The 17,458-nt window shown below is 35.4% G+C and overlaps 1 long non-coding RNA gene across 1 annotated transcript; it reads right to left on the bottom strand.

The window, feature by feature from the left end:
* Positions 1–10,567: 10,567 nt before the first annotated feature.
* Positions 10,568–17,106, bottom strand: LOC139499953 (uncharacterized). Its single transcript, XR_011658276.1, has 3 exons — positions 16,814–17,106; positions 13,290–13,435; positions 10,568–10,970 (listed from the first exon to the last, which is right to left on the bottom strand). It is a non-coding gene; the product is annotated as an uncharacterized lncRNA (long non-coding RNA).
* Between the last annotated feature and the right edge of the window lie 352 nt (positions 17,107–17,458).

Below are 17,458 nucleotides of genomic sequence, written 5' to 3' on the forward strand. Positions count from 1 at the left end.
GTGTAGGTGACAGTATCATTATTGTTGCAGGATAAATCATCTGACTGTGATAGATTAACTCTGACACCATGTTTATAGGTCACACTATCATTATTGTTACAGGATATAGAATCTGACTGTGATAGATTGACTCTGACACTATGTCTATTGGCCGCTGTACCACAAGTGGTACAGGATAAATCATCTGACTGTGATATATTTACTCTGACGCCATTTCTTTTGGTCAAGGTATCATTATTGTTACAGGATAAATCATCTGACTGTGACAGATTTACTCTGACGCCATTTCTATTGGTCAAGGTATCATTATTGTTACAGGATAAATCATCTGACTGTGATAAACTCTGACACCATGTCTATAGGTCACAGTATTATTATTGTTACGGGATAAATAATCTGACTGTGATAGATTGACTCTGACACCATGTCTATAGGTCACAGTATCATTATTATTACGGGATAAATCAACTGACAGTGATAGATTGACTCTGACACCACGTCTATAGGTCACAGTACCATTTTGTTACAGGACAAATCATCTGACTGTGATAGATTGACAATGGCACGATGTCTATAGGCCACAGTACCATTTTTGTTACAGGATAAATATTCTGACTGTGATACATTGACTCTGACACTATGTATATTGGCCAAAGTACCATTATTGGTAAAAGATAAATCATCTGACTGTGATAGATTTACTCTGCCACCATTTCTATTGGTCAAGGTATCATTATTGTTACAGGATAAATCATCGGACTGTGATAGATTGACTCTGACACTATGTCTATAGGTCACAGTATCATTATTGTTACAGGATAAATCATCTGACTGTGATAGATTGATTCTGACACTATGTCTATAGGTCACAGTATCCTTATTGTTACAGGATAAATTATCTGACTGTGATAGATTGATTCTGACACTATGTCTATAGGTCACAGTATCATTATTGTTACAGGATAAATCATCGGACTGTGATAGATTGACTCTGACACTATGTCTATAGGTCACAGTATCCTTATTGTTACAGGATAAATCATCTGACTGTGATAGATTGATTCTGACACTATGTCTATAGGTCACAGTATCCTTATTGTTACAGGATAAATCATCTGACTGTGATAGATTGATTCTGACACTATGTCTATAGGTCACAGTATCATTATTGTTACAGGATAAATCATCTGACTGCGATAGATTGACTCTGACACTATGTATATTGGCCAAACTACCATTATTGGTACAAGATAAATCATCTGACTGTGATAGATTTACTTTGACACCATTTCTATTGGTCAAAGTATCATTATTGTTACAGGATAAATAATCTGACGGTGAAAGATTGATTCTGACACCATGTCTATATGTCACAGTATCATTATTGTTACGGGATAAATCATCTGACTGTGATAGATTGACTCTTACTCCATGTTTATAGGTCACAGTATCATTATTGATACGGGATAAATCATCTGACTGTGATAAATTGACTGTGACACAATGTCTATAGGCGACAGTAGCATTATTGCTACAGGATAAATCACCAGACTGTGATAGATGGTTTCTGACACTATGTCTATAGGTCAAAGTATCTTATTGTTACAAGATAAATCATCTGACTGTTGTAGATTGACTCTGACACTATGTCTATAGGTCACAGTATCCTTATTGTTACAGGGTAAATCATCTGACTGTGATAAATTGATTCTGATACTATGTCTTTAGGTCACAGTATCATTATTAATACAGGATAACTCATCTGACTGTGATAGATTGACTCTGACAGTATGTCTATAGGTCACAGTATCATTATTGCTACAGGATAAATCATCTGACTGTGATATATTGACTCTGACACTATGTATATTGGCCAAAGTAAAATTATTGGTAAAAGATAAATCATCTGACTGTGATAGATTTACTCTGCCACCATTTCTATTGGTCAAGGTATCATTATTGTTACAGGATAAATCATCGGACTGTGATAGATTGATTCTGACACTATGTCTATAGGTCACAGTATCATTATTGTTACAGGATAAATCATCTGACTGTGATGGATTGTCTCTGACATCATGTCTATAGGTGACAGTATCATTATTGTTACAGGATAAATCATATGATTGTGATAGACTGACTCTGACGCCATGTCTATAGGTCACAGTATCATTATTGTTACAGGATATATCATCTGACTGTGATAGATTGACTCTGACACTATGTCTATTGGCCACAGTACCACTAGTGGTACAGGATAAATCATCTGACTGTGACATATTTACTCTGACGCCTTTTCTTTTGGTCAAGGTATCATTATTGTTACAGGATAAATCATCTGACTGTGATAGATTGACTCTGACACCATGTCTATAGGTCAATGTGTCATTATTGTTACGGGATAAATCATCTGACTGTGATAGATTGACTCTTACACCATGTCTATAGGTCACAGTTTCATTATTATTACGGGATAAATCATCTGACTGTGATAAATTGACTTTGACACTATGTGTATAGGCCACAGTACCATTATTGCAACAGGATTAATCACATGACTGTGATAGATTGACTATGACACCACGTCTATAGGCCACAGTGCCATTTTTATAACAGAATAAATCATTTGATTGTGATGGATTGACTATGACACCATATCTATAGGCCACAGTACCATTTTTGTTACAGGATAAATCATCTGACTGTGATAGATTGACTCTGATACTATGTCTATAGGTCAAAGTATCATTATTGTTACAGGATAAATCATCTGACTGTGATAGATTGATTCTGACACTATGTCTATGGGTCACATTATCATCATTGTTACAGGATAAATCGTTTGACTGTGATTGATTGACTCTGACATCATGTCTATAGGTGACAGTATCATTACCGTTACAGGATCAATCATCTGACTGTGATAGATTGACTCTGACACTATGTTTATTGGCCACAGAAGCACTAGTGGTACAGGATAAATCATCTGACTGTGACAGATTTACTCTGACGCCATTTGTATTGGTCAAGGTATCATTATTGTTATAGGATAAATCATCTGACTGTGATAGATTGACTCTGACACCATGTATATAGGTCACAGTATCATTATTGTTACGGGATTAATAATCTGACTGTGATAGATTGACTCTGACACCATGTCTATAGGTCACAGTATCATTATTATTACGGGATATTTCATCTGACTGTGATAGATTGACTTTGACACCATTTCTATTGGTCAAAGTATCATTATTAATACAGGACAAATCATCGGACTGTGATAGATTGCTTCTGACACTATGTCTATAGGTCACAGTATCATTAGTGTTATAGGATAAATCATCTGACTGTGATAGATTGTCTCTGACATCATGTGTGTAGGTGACAGTATCATTATTGTTACAGGATAAATCATCTGACTGTGATAGATTAACTCTGACACCATGTTTATAGGTCACACTATCATTATTGTTACAGGATATATCATTTGACTGTGATAGATTGACTCTGACACTATGTCTATTGGCCGCTGTACCACTAGTGGTACAGGATAAATCATCTGACTGTGATATATTTACTCTGACGCCATTTCTTTTGGTCAAGGTATCATTATTGTTACAGGATAAATCATCTGACTGTGACAGATTTACTCTGACGCCATTTCTATTGGTCAAGGTATCATTATTGTTACAGGATAGATCATCTGACTGTGATAGACTCTGACACCATGTCTATAGGTCACAGTATTATTATTGTTACGGGATAAATAATCTGACTGTGATAGATTGACTCTGACACCATGTCTATAGGTCACAGTATCATTATTATTACGGGATAATTCAACTGACAGTGATAGATTGACTCTGACACCACGTCTATAGGTCACAGTACCATTTTGTTACAGGATAAATCATCTGACTGTGATAGATTGACTATGGCACCATGTTTATAGGTCACACTATCATTATTGTTACAGGATATATCATTTGACTGTGATAGATTGACTCTGACACTATGTCTATTGGCCGCTGTACCACTAGTGGTACAGGATAAATCATCTGACTGTGATATATTTACTCTGACGCCATTTCTTTTGGTCAAGGTATCATTATTGTTACAGGATAAATCATCTGACTGTGACAGATTTACTCTGACGCCATTTCTATTGGTCAAGGTATCATTATTGTTACAGGATAGATCATCTGACTGTGATAGACTCTGACACCATGTCTATAGGTCACAGTATTATTATTGTTACGGGATAAATAATCTGACTGTGATAGATTGACTCTGACACCATGTCTATAGGTCACAGTATCATTATTATTCCGGGATAAATCAACTGACAGTGATAGATTGACTCTGACACCACGTCTATAGGTCACAGTACCATTTTGTTACAGGATAAATCATCTGACTGTGATAGATTGTCTATGACATCATGTGTGTAGGTGACAGTATCATTATTGTTACAGGATAAATCATCTGACTGTGATAGATTAACTCTGTCACCATGTTTATAGGTCACACTATCATTATTGTTACAGGATATATCATCTGACTGTGATAGATTGACTCTGACACTATGTCTATTGGCCGCTGTACCACTAGTGGTACAGGATAAATCATATGACTGTGATATATTTACTCTGACGCCATTTCTTTTGGTCAAGGTGTCATTATTGTTACAGGATAAATCATCTGACTGTGATAGATTGACTCTGACACCATGTCTATAGGTCACAGTATCATTATTGTTATAGGATAAATCATCGGACTGTGATAGATTGACTCTGACACTATGTCTATAGGTCACAGTATCATTATTGTTACAAGATAAATCATCTGACTGTGATAAATTGATTCTGACCCTATGTCTATAGGTCATAGTATCATTATTGTTACAGGATAAATTATCTGACTGTGATAGATTGACACTGACAGTATGTCTATAGGTCACAGTATCATTATTGTTACAGGATAAATCATCTGACTGTGATAGATTTACTCTGACACCATTTCTATTGGTCAAGGTATCATTATTGTTACAGGATAAATCATCGGACTGTGATAGATTGATTCTGACACCATGTCTATAGGTCACAGTATCATTATTATTACGGGATAAATCAGCTGACTGTGATAGATTGACTCTGACACCACGTCTATAGGCCACAGTACCATTTTTGTTATCTGACTTTGATAGATTGACTCTGACACTATGTCTATAGGTCACAGTATCCTTATTGGAACAGGATAAATCATCTGACTGTGATAGATTGACTCAGACAGTATGTCTATAGGTCACAGTATCATTATTGTTACAGGATAAATCATCTGACTGTGATAGATTGACTCTGACACTATGTATATTGGCCAAAGTACCATTAGTGGTACAAGATAAATCATCTGACTGTAATAGATTTACTCTGACACCATTTCTATTGGTCAAGGTATCATTATTGTTACAGGATAAATTATCGGACTGTGATAGATTGATTCTGACACTATGTCTATGGGTCACATTATCATCATTGTTACAGGATAAATCGTCTGACTGTGATTGATTGACTCTGACATCATGTCTATAGGTGACAGTATCATTACCGTTACAGGATAAATCATCTGACTGTGATAGATTGACTCTGACACTATGTTTATTGGCCACAGAAGCACTAGTGGTACAGGATAAATCATCTGACTGTGACAGATTTACTCTGACGCCATTTGTATTGGTCAAGGTATCATTATTGTTACAGGATAGATCATCTGACTGTGATAGATTGACTCTGACACCATGTATATAGGTCACAGTATCATTATTGTTACGGGATTAATAATCTGACTGTGATAGATTGACTCTGAAACCATGTCTATAGGTCACAGTATCATTATTATTACGGGATAAATCATGTGAATGCGATAGATTGACTCTGACACCATTTCTATTGGTCAAAGTATCATTATTAATACAGGACAAATCATCGGACTGTGATAGATTGCTTCTGACTCTGTCTATAGGTCACAGTATCATTAGTGTTATAGGATAAATCATCTGACTGTGATAGATTGTCTCTGACATCATGTGTGTAGGTGACAGTATCATTATTGTTACAGGATAAATCATCTGACTGTGATAGATTAACTCTGTCACCATGTTTATAGGTCACACTATCATTATTGTTACAGGATATATCATCTGACTGTGATAGATTGACTCTGACACTATGTCTATTGGCCGCTGTACCACTAGTGGTACAGGATAAATCATCTGACTGTGATATATTTACTCTGACGCCATTTCTTTTGGTCAAGGTGTCATTATTGTTACAGGATAAATCATCTGACTGTGATAGATTGACTCTGACACCATGTCTATAGGTCACAGTATCATTATTGTTATAGGATAAATCATCGGACTGTGATAGATTGACTCTGACACTATGTCTATAGGTCACAGTATCATTATTGTTACAAGATAAATCATCTGACTGTGATAAATTGATTCTGACCCTATGTCTATAGGTCATAGTATCATTATTGTTACAGGATAAATTATCTGACTGTGATAGATTGACTATGACAGTATGTCTATAGGTCACAGTATCATTATTGTTACAGGATAAATCATCTGACTGTGATAGATTTACTCTGACACCATTTCTATTGGTCAAGGTATCATTATTGTTACAGGATAAATCATCGGACTGTGATAGATTGATTCTGACACCATGTCTATAGGTCACAGTATTATTATTATTACGGGATAAATCAGCTGACTGTGATAGATTGACTCTGACACCACGTCTATAGGCCACAGTACCATTTTTGTTATCTGACTTTGATAGATTGACTCTGACACTATGTCTATAGGTCACAGTATCCTTATTGGTACAGGATAAATCATCTGACTGTGATAGATTGACTCAGACAGTATGTCTATAGGTCACAGTATCATTATTGTTACAGGATAAATCATCTGACTGTGATAGATTGACTCTGACACTATGTATATTGGCCAAAGTACTATTAGTGGTACAAGATAAATCATCTGACTGTAATAGATTTACTCTGACACCATTTCTATTGGTCAAGGTATCATTATTGTAACAGGATAAATTATCGGACTGTGATAGATTGATTCTGACACTATGTCTATAGGTCACAGTATCATTATTGTTACATGATATATCATCTGACTGTGATAGATTGACTCTGACACTATGTCTATTGGCCACAGTACCACTAGTGGTACAGGATAAATCATCTGACTGTGATATATTTACTCTGACGCCTTTTTTTGTTCAAGGTATCATTATTGTTACAGGATAAATCATCAGACTGTGATAGATTGACTCTGACACCATGTCTATAGGTCACAGTATCCTTATTGTTACGGGATAAATCATCGGACTGTGATAGATTGACTCTTACACCATGTCTATAGGTCACAGTTTCATTATTATTACGGGATAAATCAACTGACTGTGATAAATTGACTCTGACACTATGTCTATAGGCCACAGTACCATTATTGCTACAGGATAAATCACCTGACTGTGATAGATTGACTCTGACACCACGTCTATAGGCCACAGTGCCATTTTTGGTACAGGATAAATCATCTGATTGTGATGGATTGACTATGACACCATATCTATAGGCCACAGTACCGGTTTTGTTACAGGATAAATCATCTGACTGTGATAGATTGACTCTGACACTATGTCTATAGGTCAAAGTATCATTATTGTTACAGGATAAATCATCTGACTGTGATAGATTGATTCTGACACCATGTCTATAGGTCACACTATCATTATTGTTACAGGATAAATCATCTGACTGTGATAGATTGACTCTGACACTATGTCTATTGGCCACAGTACCACTAGTGGTACAGGATATATCATCTGACTGTGACAGATTTACTCTGACGCCATTTCTTTTGGTCAAGGTATCATTATTGTTATAGGATAATTCATCTGACTGTGATAGATTGACTCTGACACCATGTATATAGGCCACAGTATCATTATTGTTACGGGATAAATAATCTGACTGTGATAGATTGACTCTGACACCATGTCTATAGGTCACAGTATCATTTTTGTTACAGGATAAATCATCTGACTGTGATAGATTGATTCTGACACTATGTCTATGGGTCACATTATCATCATTGTTACAGGATAAATCGTCTGACTGTGATTGATTGACTCTGACATCATGTCTATAGGTGACAGTATCATTACCGTTACAAGATAAATCATCTGACTGTGATAGATTGACTCTGACACTTGTCTATAGGTCACAGTATCCTTATTGGTACAGGATAAATCATCTGACTGTGATAGATTGACTCAGACAGTATGTCTATAAGTCACAGTATCATTATTGTTACAGGATAAATCATCTGACTGTGATAGATTGACTCTGACGCCATTTGTATTGGTCAAGGTAACATTATTGTTACAGGATAAATCATCTGACTGTGATAGATTGACTCTGACACCATGTATATAGGTCACAGTATCATTATTGTTACGGGATTAATAATCTGACTGTGATAGATTGACTCTGACACCATGTCTATAGGTCACAGTATCATTATTATTACGGGATAAATCATCTGAATGCGATAGATTGACTCTGACACCATTTCTATTGGTCAAAGTATCATTATTAATACAGGACAAATCATCGGACTGTGATAGATTGCTTCTGACTCTGTCTATAGGTCACAGTATCATTAGTGTTATAGGATAAATCATCTGACTGTGATAGATTGTCTCTGACATCATGTGTGTAGGTGACAGTATCATTATTGTTACAGGATAAATCATCTGACTGTGATAGATTAACTCTGTCACCATGTTTATAGGTCACACTATCATTATTGTTACAGGATATATCATCTGACTGTGATAGATTGACTCTGACACTATGTCTATTGGCCGCTGTACCACTAGTGGTACAGGATAAATCATCTGACCGTGATATATTTACTCTGACGCCATTTCTTTTGGTCAAGGTGTCATTATTGTTACAGGATAAATCATCTGACTGTGATAGATTGACTCTGACACCATGTCTATAGGTCACAGTATCATTATTGTTATAGGATAAATCATCGGACTGTGATAGATTGACTCTGACACTATGTCTATAGGTCACAGTATCATTATTGTTACAAGATAAATCATCTGACTGTGATAAATTGATTCTGACCCTATGTCTATAGGTCATAGTATCATTATTGTTACAGGATAAATTATCTGACTGTGATAGATTGACTATGACAGTATGTCTATAGGTCACAGTATCATTATTGTTACAGGATAAATCATCTGACTGTGATAGATTTACTCTGACACCATTTCTATTGGTCAAGGTATCATTATTGTTACAGGATAAATCATCGGACTGTGATAGATTGATTCTGACACCATGTCTATAGGTCACAGTATCATTATTATTACGGGATAAATCAGCTGACTGTGATAGATTGACTCTGACACCACGTCTATAGGCCACAGTACCATTTGTGTTATCTGACTTTGATTGATTGACTCTGACACTATGTCTATAGGTCACAGTATCATTATTGTTACAGGATAAATCATCTGACTGTGATAGATTGACTCTGACACTATGTATATTGGCCAAAGTACCATTAGTGGTACAAGATAAATCATCTGACTGTAATAGATTTACTCTGACACCATTTCTATTGGTCAAGGTATCATTATTGTTACAGGATAAATTATCGGACTGTGATAGATTGATTCTGACACTATGTCTATAGGTCACAGTATCATTATTGTTACATGATATATCATCTGACTGTGATAGATTGACTCTGTCACTATGTCTATTGGCCACAGTACCACTAGTGGTACAGGATAAATCATCTGACTGTGATATATTTACTCTGACGCCTTTTTTTGTTCAAGGTATCATTATTGTTACAGGATAAATCATCAGACTGTGATAGATTGACTCTGACACCATGTCTATAGGTCACAGTATCCTTATTGTTACGGGATAAATTATCGGACTGTGATAGATTGACTCTTACACCATGTCTATAGGTCACAGTTTCATTATTATTACGGGATAAATCAACTGACTGTGATAAATTGACTCTGACACTATGTCTATAGGCCACAGTACCATTATTGCTACAGGATAAATCACCTGACTGTGATAGATTGACTCTGACACCACGTCTATAGGCCACAGTGCCATTTTTGGTACAGGATAAATCATCTGATTGTGATGGATTGACTATGACACCATATCTATAGGCCACAGTACCGGTTTTGTTACAGAATAAATCATCTGACTGTGGTAGATTGACTCTGACACTATGTCTATAGGTCAAAGTATCATTATTGTTACAGGATAAATCATCTGGGTCAATATGCGCATTAGATTCTCCATAGGCCATAATGTTAACGTTTTCTTCTGTTGCTCAGGCCATATCGTAAACTTGGATATGTATGATAGCTCGTTTTGAAGCTGAGACACTTGGACACATGTGGTGCGATTTTCGGGGTGGCAAGTGTGATTCGTTTTCCCGTCAAGTGCCCAACCCCGAAAGATAGTGAAAAATGTCACTCTCCACAGGAAATAATCCCAAAATTCTGACCATAAAAATCATTAAAAAATATGTCCTTTGTAATTTTTTGATCAGGTTTATTTTTGTATACTTTTTTTCACATCACATCAGCTCTATAAAACACCAGTCCTAGTTCATTTATGTCAATTTTTAAAATCACAGCTCCCACATATGCATGGTGGACTAATTTTTTAATGAGAGTCAAAAATCTGTGTTCCTCATCTCAAGGTCCTTTAGGGGTCTTGTCCCATATTAGATCAGCTTATGTCAGATTCCACTTATTTTGCAGTTTGTATCCCTTCAGTACACATTTCTGAACAATTCTGTGAAGTTTTAGCCATATCTGAAATAAAATAAGGTCATTTTAATACTTTTAGGTAGCAATGTTTATAACTGTTTAATATCATTTTTAAGAAAGAAAAAAACACAATAAGCATATGCTATAAATTTTCATTTTAAACATTTGTTTTAACTTTTTTTGGTATAACTGCAATTCATAAGCCTCTTTTACCTTACAGACTTTCTACAAATCATCTTTTTTTGTTGATAAATCATGAAAATATAGTGTTTTTCACTTAAAAACTATCAGATTTAAGAAATTTTTCCACCCTGAGAGTCTTGTTTTCTATTATATTTTTTTTTATTGAATAAAAAGCTCTTATATCTTTGCATTACTGTAAAGATTAGTCATAGACCTTTCCAAAACTAGTCTTGTTTTTAAAATCCATCAAGTAATAAGAATTTTAGAGGTTTTCTTTGTATGTGTCATGAAAGTGGGAAAAATGGGTTATTTTTTTGGTGAAGAGTACATTGTGACGTCATGGTTTTTGTGACGTCATTGCATTATGACATCATAATTTAGAGTTGTACACAACTTACAGAGTGTAGTAATTTTGAAAAATGAAAGGCAAAAAGAAACGAAACAAATTTAAGGTTGGTAACCAAGCATTTTTATCACGTTATGATTCCCTAGCAACAAATCAAGATTGCAATGGTGTTGCTCCATCTACAGCTCCATCTACACAGGTTTTAAAAAATTCATCTATGCAAGTATCATCTGCATCATCTAAAAGTGAATTTACTAATTCAACTACAAATGTATTGCCAAAAAAAACCACTGAATCCCTCTGGTTACCCCGCCTTACTGAAAAGGATTTTAAATTGTATTCTAAAGAAAGTTATGATAAGAAGTCATATGTAGCACCTCAGACTGAAAAGTGTGCTACTACCGTGAAACTCCTTCGTCCACATAAAGTGTCTGATGACTATTTGGATGAATATTTAGGGGATACAAATACAGAAAATAGAACAGTGGATAGAGATTTAAATATTTTAATGATGAATAATCTAATAATTTGTCATATAAATGAAAGTCCACATTGTAATGTTCCACATTTTGAACTTGTGCAAGAGACTCAGTGGGGTCTCGGTTGGATTTGGGAATTAAAATGTACAAAGTGTAAGTTTATATCAGAAAAATATAAACTGTTTAGAGAAATTGAGACTGGGCGTCCTGGCCGCAAGAGTGCCAGCATAAACTATGGGTTTCAAACTGGTGTAATAAACTCTAACATAGGTAATGATAGCGCGCGAGTACTTTTGACCAGTTCGTGTATTCCTCCTATGGCAAGAACAACAATGCAAAGAATAACCAATAATGTATGTGACAAGGTTGTTAAACTTGCTAATGAGGAAACTAAAAAGGTGGTTGAGAATTTTAAAAGGAGAAATGAAACCTTAGGGTTAAATAAAAATAGTCCAATAAAATTACAAATGGATGGTACTTACCAGAGTGTTTATATTAAAAGTAGACATAAAATGGGTCAAAATGCCTCACAAGCAATTGGCATTGCCTGTGAGAATGAAACTGACAGTCATGATGTTATAGGACTTCACTTAATAAACAAACTATGCTGGGTCGGTGCATGGTTACGGGGTAAAGGTTATGATGTTGAATGTCCTAACCATGAGCATTGTACAGCAAATACCAATAGGTATGATCCTTTGAGTGAAAAGGATCTAGGGTATGAAATAGGTAAAAAAATTGCCACAAATGAGTTACTTGTAGATTATTGCACTACTGATGGTGATGCAAAAAGTGTAAAAGGTTTACAAGAGGCCATGCAAGAGGTATTTGGTCCCTTATGGTCGGTTAACAGACTTGCCGATACAATTCATAGGGGTCAAAGTCAGTTCCGTGAAGGAATTCGAGCAAATTTTAGTGTTGGTATGTTCCCTGGTGTAACAAAAGCTCAGAAAAATGATATAAAAACAGCTTTTGCAAATGATATAAAACTAAGGTCGCATGGTATAATGAAATCATTATTTATGAAGTACAATGGTGACCGACAACAAATTTCAAAATGCTTGCCTGGTATTGTTCGGTCTGTGGTAAATTGCTACAGTGGTAATTGCGGTGATACGTGTAGATGGAGCATAACACTTTGTAATGGTGGTAAAAAAACAAGCTGGTGGTATAAATCAATAAACCTAAATAGCCATGGCTTACAAAATGGGTCTCTGATACCAACTGACAGAGACAAATTATTGATAGAATCATTGCTAGAGATGAAACTCTCGCAGAGTGCGTTAGATCAAATGAAATTTTTCAGTAACACTAACAAGTGTGAGTCTGTAAATAGGACTATTTCCACATACCTACCAAAAAATAAGAATTTCTCCCGCAATGCCATAGGTCGTGCTTCTGCAGCAGTCTTGAAAGTAAATAATAATAGAGATGTTGTCTTGGTTAAAACTCTAAAAGCTGTTGGCTGCACAATGGGTAAAAAGTCTCGTGCTGCAGTAGCTCTGAAAAAAATACGTAAACTTGAAATGTATGATAGTGCATATCAAAAAAGTTCAAAAGTAAAATATCGAAGGTTACAGGCTCGTAAAAGGCAGGCGATTAATTTTCTGCTTCACAAAAGTAACCGAAATGACGGGTACAAAAAACATCAGTTGGAACCAAAGCTTAGTCAGTTAACTAACTGCAAAGAGTTTGTTCCGCAGCCTGGTTGTAGTTTTTGGCCAGATTAACAAGGTCACAATTCCCATTTCTCTTTCAGCTATTTCAGGAAATAGTACATGTACAAATGTATTAATTTATTTAGCTATTTATTTATTTTTAGCTCACCTGGCCCGAAGGGCCAAGTGAGCTATTCCCATCACTTTGCGTCCGGCGTCCGTCGTCGTCGTCCGTCGTCCGTCGTCGTCCGTCGTCCGTCGTCCGTCGTCGTTAACTTTTACAAAAATCTTCTCCTCTGAAACTACTGGGCCAAATTTAACCAAACTTGACCAAAATCATCATTGGGGTATCTAGTTTAAAAAATGTGTGGCGTGACCCGGTCAACCAACCAAGATGGCCGCCACGGCTAAAAATAGAACATAGGGGTAAAATGCAGTTTTTGGCTTATAACTCAAAAACCAAAGCATTTAGAGCAAATCTGACATGGGGTAAATATGTTTATCAGGTCAAGATCTATCTGCCCTGAAATTTTCAGATGAATCGGTCAACCCGTTGTTAGGTTGCTGCCCCTGAATTGGTCATTTTGAGGAAATTTTGCTGTTTTTGGTTATTATCTTGAATATTATTATAGATAGAGATAAGCTGTAAACAGCAATAATGTTTGGCAAAGTTAGATTTACAAGTAAGTCAACATGACCGAAATGGTCAGTTGACCCCTTTAGGAGTTATTGCCCTTTATAGTCAATTTTTAACCATTTTTCATAAATCTAAGTAATCTTTTACAAAAATCTTCTCCTCTGAAACTACTGGGCCAAATTAATCCAAACTTGGCCACAATCATCTTTGGGGTATCTAGTTTAAAAAATGTGTGGCGTGACCCGGTCAACCAACCAAGATGGCCGCCACGGCTAAAAATAGAACATAGGGGTAAAATGCAGTTTTTGGCTTATAACTCAAAAACCAAAGCATTTAGAGCAAATCTGATGTGGGGTAAAAATGTTTATCAGGTCAAGATCTATCTGCCCTGAAATTTTCAGATGAATCGGTCAACCTGTTGTTGGGTTGCTGCCCCTGAATTGGTAATTTTGAGGAAATTTTGCCGTTTTTGGTTATTATCTTGAATATTATTATAGATAGAGATAAACTGTAAACAGCAATAATGTTCAGCAAAGTAAGATTTACAAATAAGTCAACATGACGGAAATGGTCAGTTGACCCCTTTGGGAGTTATTGCCCTTTATAGTCAATTTTTAACCATTTTTCGTAAATCTTAGTTATCTTTTACAAAAATCTTCTCCTCTGAAACTACTGGGCCAAATTAATTCAAACTTGGCCACAATCATCTTTGAGGTACCTTGTTTGAAAAATGTGTCCGATGACCTGGCCATCCAACCAAGATGGCCACCACGGCTAAAAATAGAACAGGGGTAAAATGTAGTTTTTTGCTTACAACTCTGAAACCAAATCATTTAGAGGAAATCTGACAAGGAGTTTAATTGTTAATCAAGTCAATATATATCTGCCCTGAAATATTCAAATGAATTGGACAACCTGTTGTTGGGTTGCTGCCCTCCAATTGGTAATTTTTAAAGAAATTTTGCTGTTTTTGGTTATTATCTTGAATACTATTATAGATAGCGATAAACTGTAAACAGCAATAATGTTCATCAAAGTAAGATCTACAAATAAGTCCACATGACCTAAATGGTCAATTGACCCCTTAAGGAGTTATTGCCCTTTATAGTCAATTTTTAACAATTTTCATTAATTTGGTAAATTTATGTAAATTTTTACCAAATATTTTTCTCTGTTACTAATGGGCAAAGTTCATTATAGATATAATTGTAAGAAGCAAGAATGTTCAGTAAAGTAAGAACTTCAAACACATCACCATCACCAAAATACAATTTTGTCATGAATCCATTTGTGTCCTTTGTTAAATATGCACATAGACCAAGGTGAGCGACACAGGCTCTTTAGAGCCTCTAGTTTATGATTACAGGGACTAATAAATGTTATATAAATTATTGTGATGATAAATCAAAATCTTTTTCAGTAATATGCATGTGCATGTTGTTTTGAGTTGAGTTATTTCTATTTCTATAATAAAGAGTTTGTTTCATTTTAACTGTTTTGAAAATGGGATAAAGGTCCAAGACATTGAAACATACCACACACAGCATCATACATGCAAATTTAGACACATGTATATATTGCATAAAAATTTGTGTTTCCTATACTGCACACATTAGTTGAAACTGAACATACAAGGAAATAAAATAAAATAAAATAAAATAAAATCATGTCCATATTTACTTCCATTCTGTTTTGCAACTATTTTAGTTCTGTAGGCTTTTTCTTTTACTTTTTGATATCCTAATTTTATAATTTTGTAGTTTTTGTTTGATTTGTTTGGTTTTTATATTGAGGATTTCTTTTCACTCGTGCTTACTTCAGTTGGTTCATGTGGTTTGATTGTCCCAATTTCCTGACACAGGTAAAAATACATTTGTAAACAACAAGAGTTACTCCCCCTTCTATGTAAAGTAAAATGTAAACACTCGTGAAACCAGCCGTAAATGTTTTACCTCAGGTTAATAAACATGCATGTTTGTTTCAGTGTCTTGGAGGGTAAGAGGGAGGGCTTTTATCCCATTTTCATTTTTTTGAGCAGTGTAAGAAACTTGTATTTGAGTAAATGATTCGTGCATAATGAAATGTGCAGTTGTCACCTCGGGGAGACTTAAATTTTAGAATTAAAAATATAACAAACCACAGTTTAAGATGCAGCATACAGTTAGGATATGTTGTGCCATGCAGTTCATGAGTGGTGCATTTTTGTGAAGCTACACAGACCTTACGGTGGTTATTTAAATCATGGGGCTCAAAAATTATATGGTCAGCATTAACACACAAGGCATTATGACAGAGATGGGAGGCATCTAAATTTCTATCAATATCAATTGTTTTTAGCTGCAACATTTTTGACAAGCGTGCAACATTCATTTTTGTCCTTTTTCCATTTGGATAAGCCACATTTAGCATCCCTAACATATAATTTCTTTTCCTCTGAATGGCCCCTGTCCAGATTTTACACGACCCATTTTCTGCATCAATGCAATTTAACAACAGAATATTGGTATATTTTTGATAAAAATCAAAAGTTTGAGAAGCCATTTTGTATTGTTTTGATTAATTAGCACTAAAAGAGTGTAACTGACCTTGATTTCAGCAGCTTTCATCCTAATATTGTAGTCACTGAGCCATGAAACACTCCATCACCTTTGAAATTAAAGGTCACAAGATGGGTCAATATGCGCATTAGATTCTCCATAGGCCATAATGTTAACGTTTTCTTCTGTTGCTCAGGCCATATCGTAAACTTGGATATGTATGATAGCTCGTTTTGAAGCTGAGACACTTGGACACATGTGGTGCGATTTTCGGGGTGGCAAGTGTGATTCGTTTTCCCGTCAAGTGCCCAACCCCGAAAGATAGTGAAAAATGTCACTCTCCACAGAACATGTTCTTGGATTAATTTGCACTTCTCATAAGTGCAAATTGGAACCACACTTTTTTTTTGTCGTAGAATCATCAAATTTAACAATAATGTACCTCTGGGGATAAATAACACAATACAAAAATAAATTTGATATGGCTCGCCCGGTTCGGCAACTGGAGCGAAAACAGTGACAAAATCCTGTAGGATATTTTTTTCTCCCATAGGATTTTTAAAAATCCTACAGGATTTTGAGAAATCCTATAGGATAAAGTCATAATCCCGTAGGATATTTTAAATATCCTATGGGATATATAAATCCTATCGGATTTATTTATCCTATAGGAAAATTTATCTCCTATGGGAT

This window comes from Mytilus edulis, chromosome 13, assembly GCF_963676685.1.
Source record: "Mytilus edulis chromosome 13, xbMytEdul2.2, whole genome shotgun sequence".
NCBI lineage: Eukaryota > Metazoa > Mollusca > Bivalvia > Mytilida > Mytilidae > Mytilus > Mytilus edulis.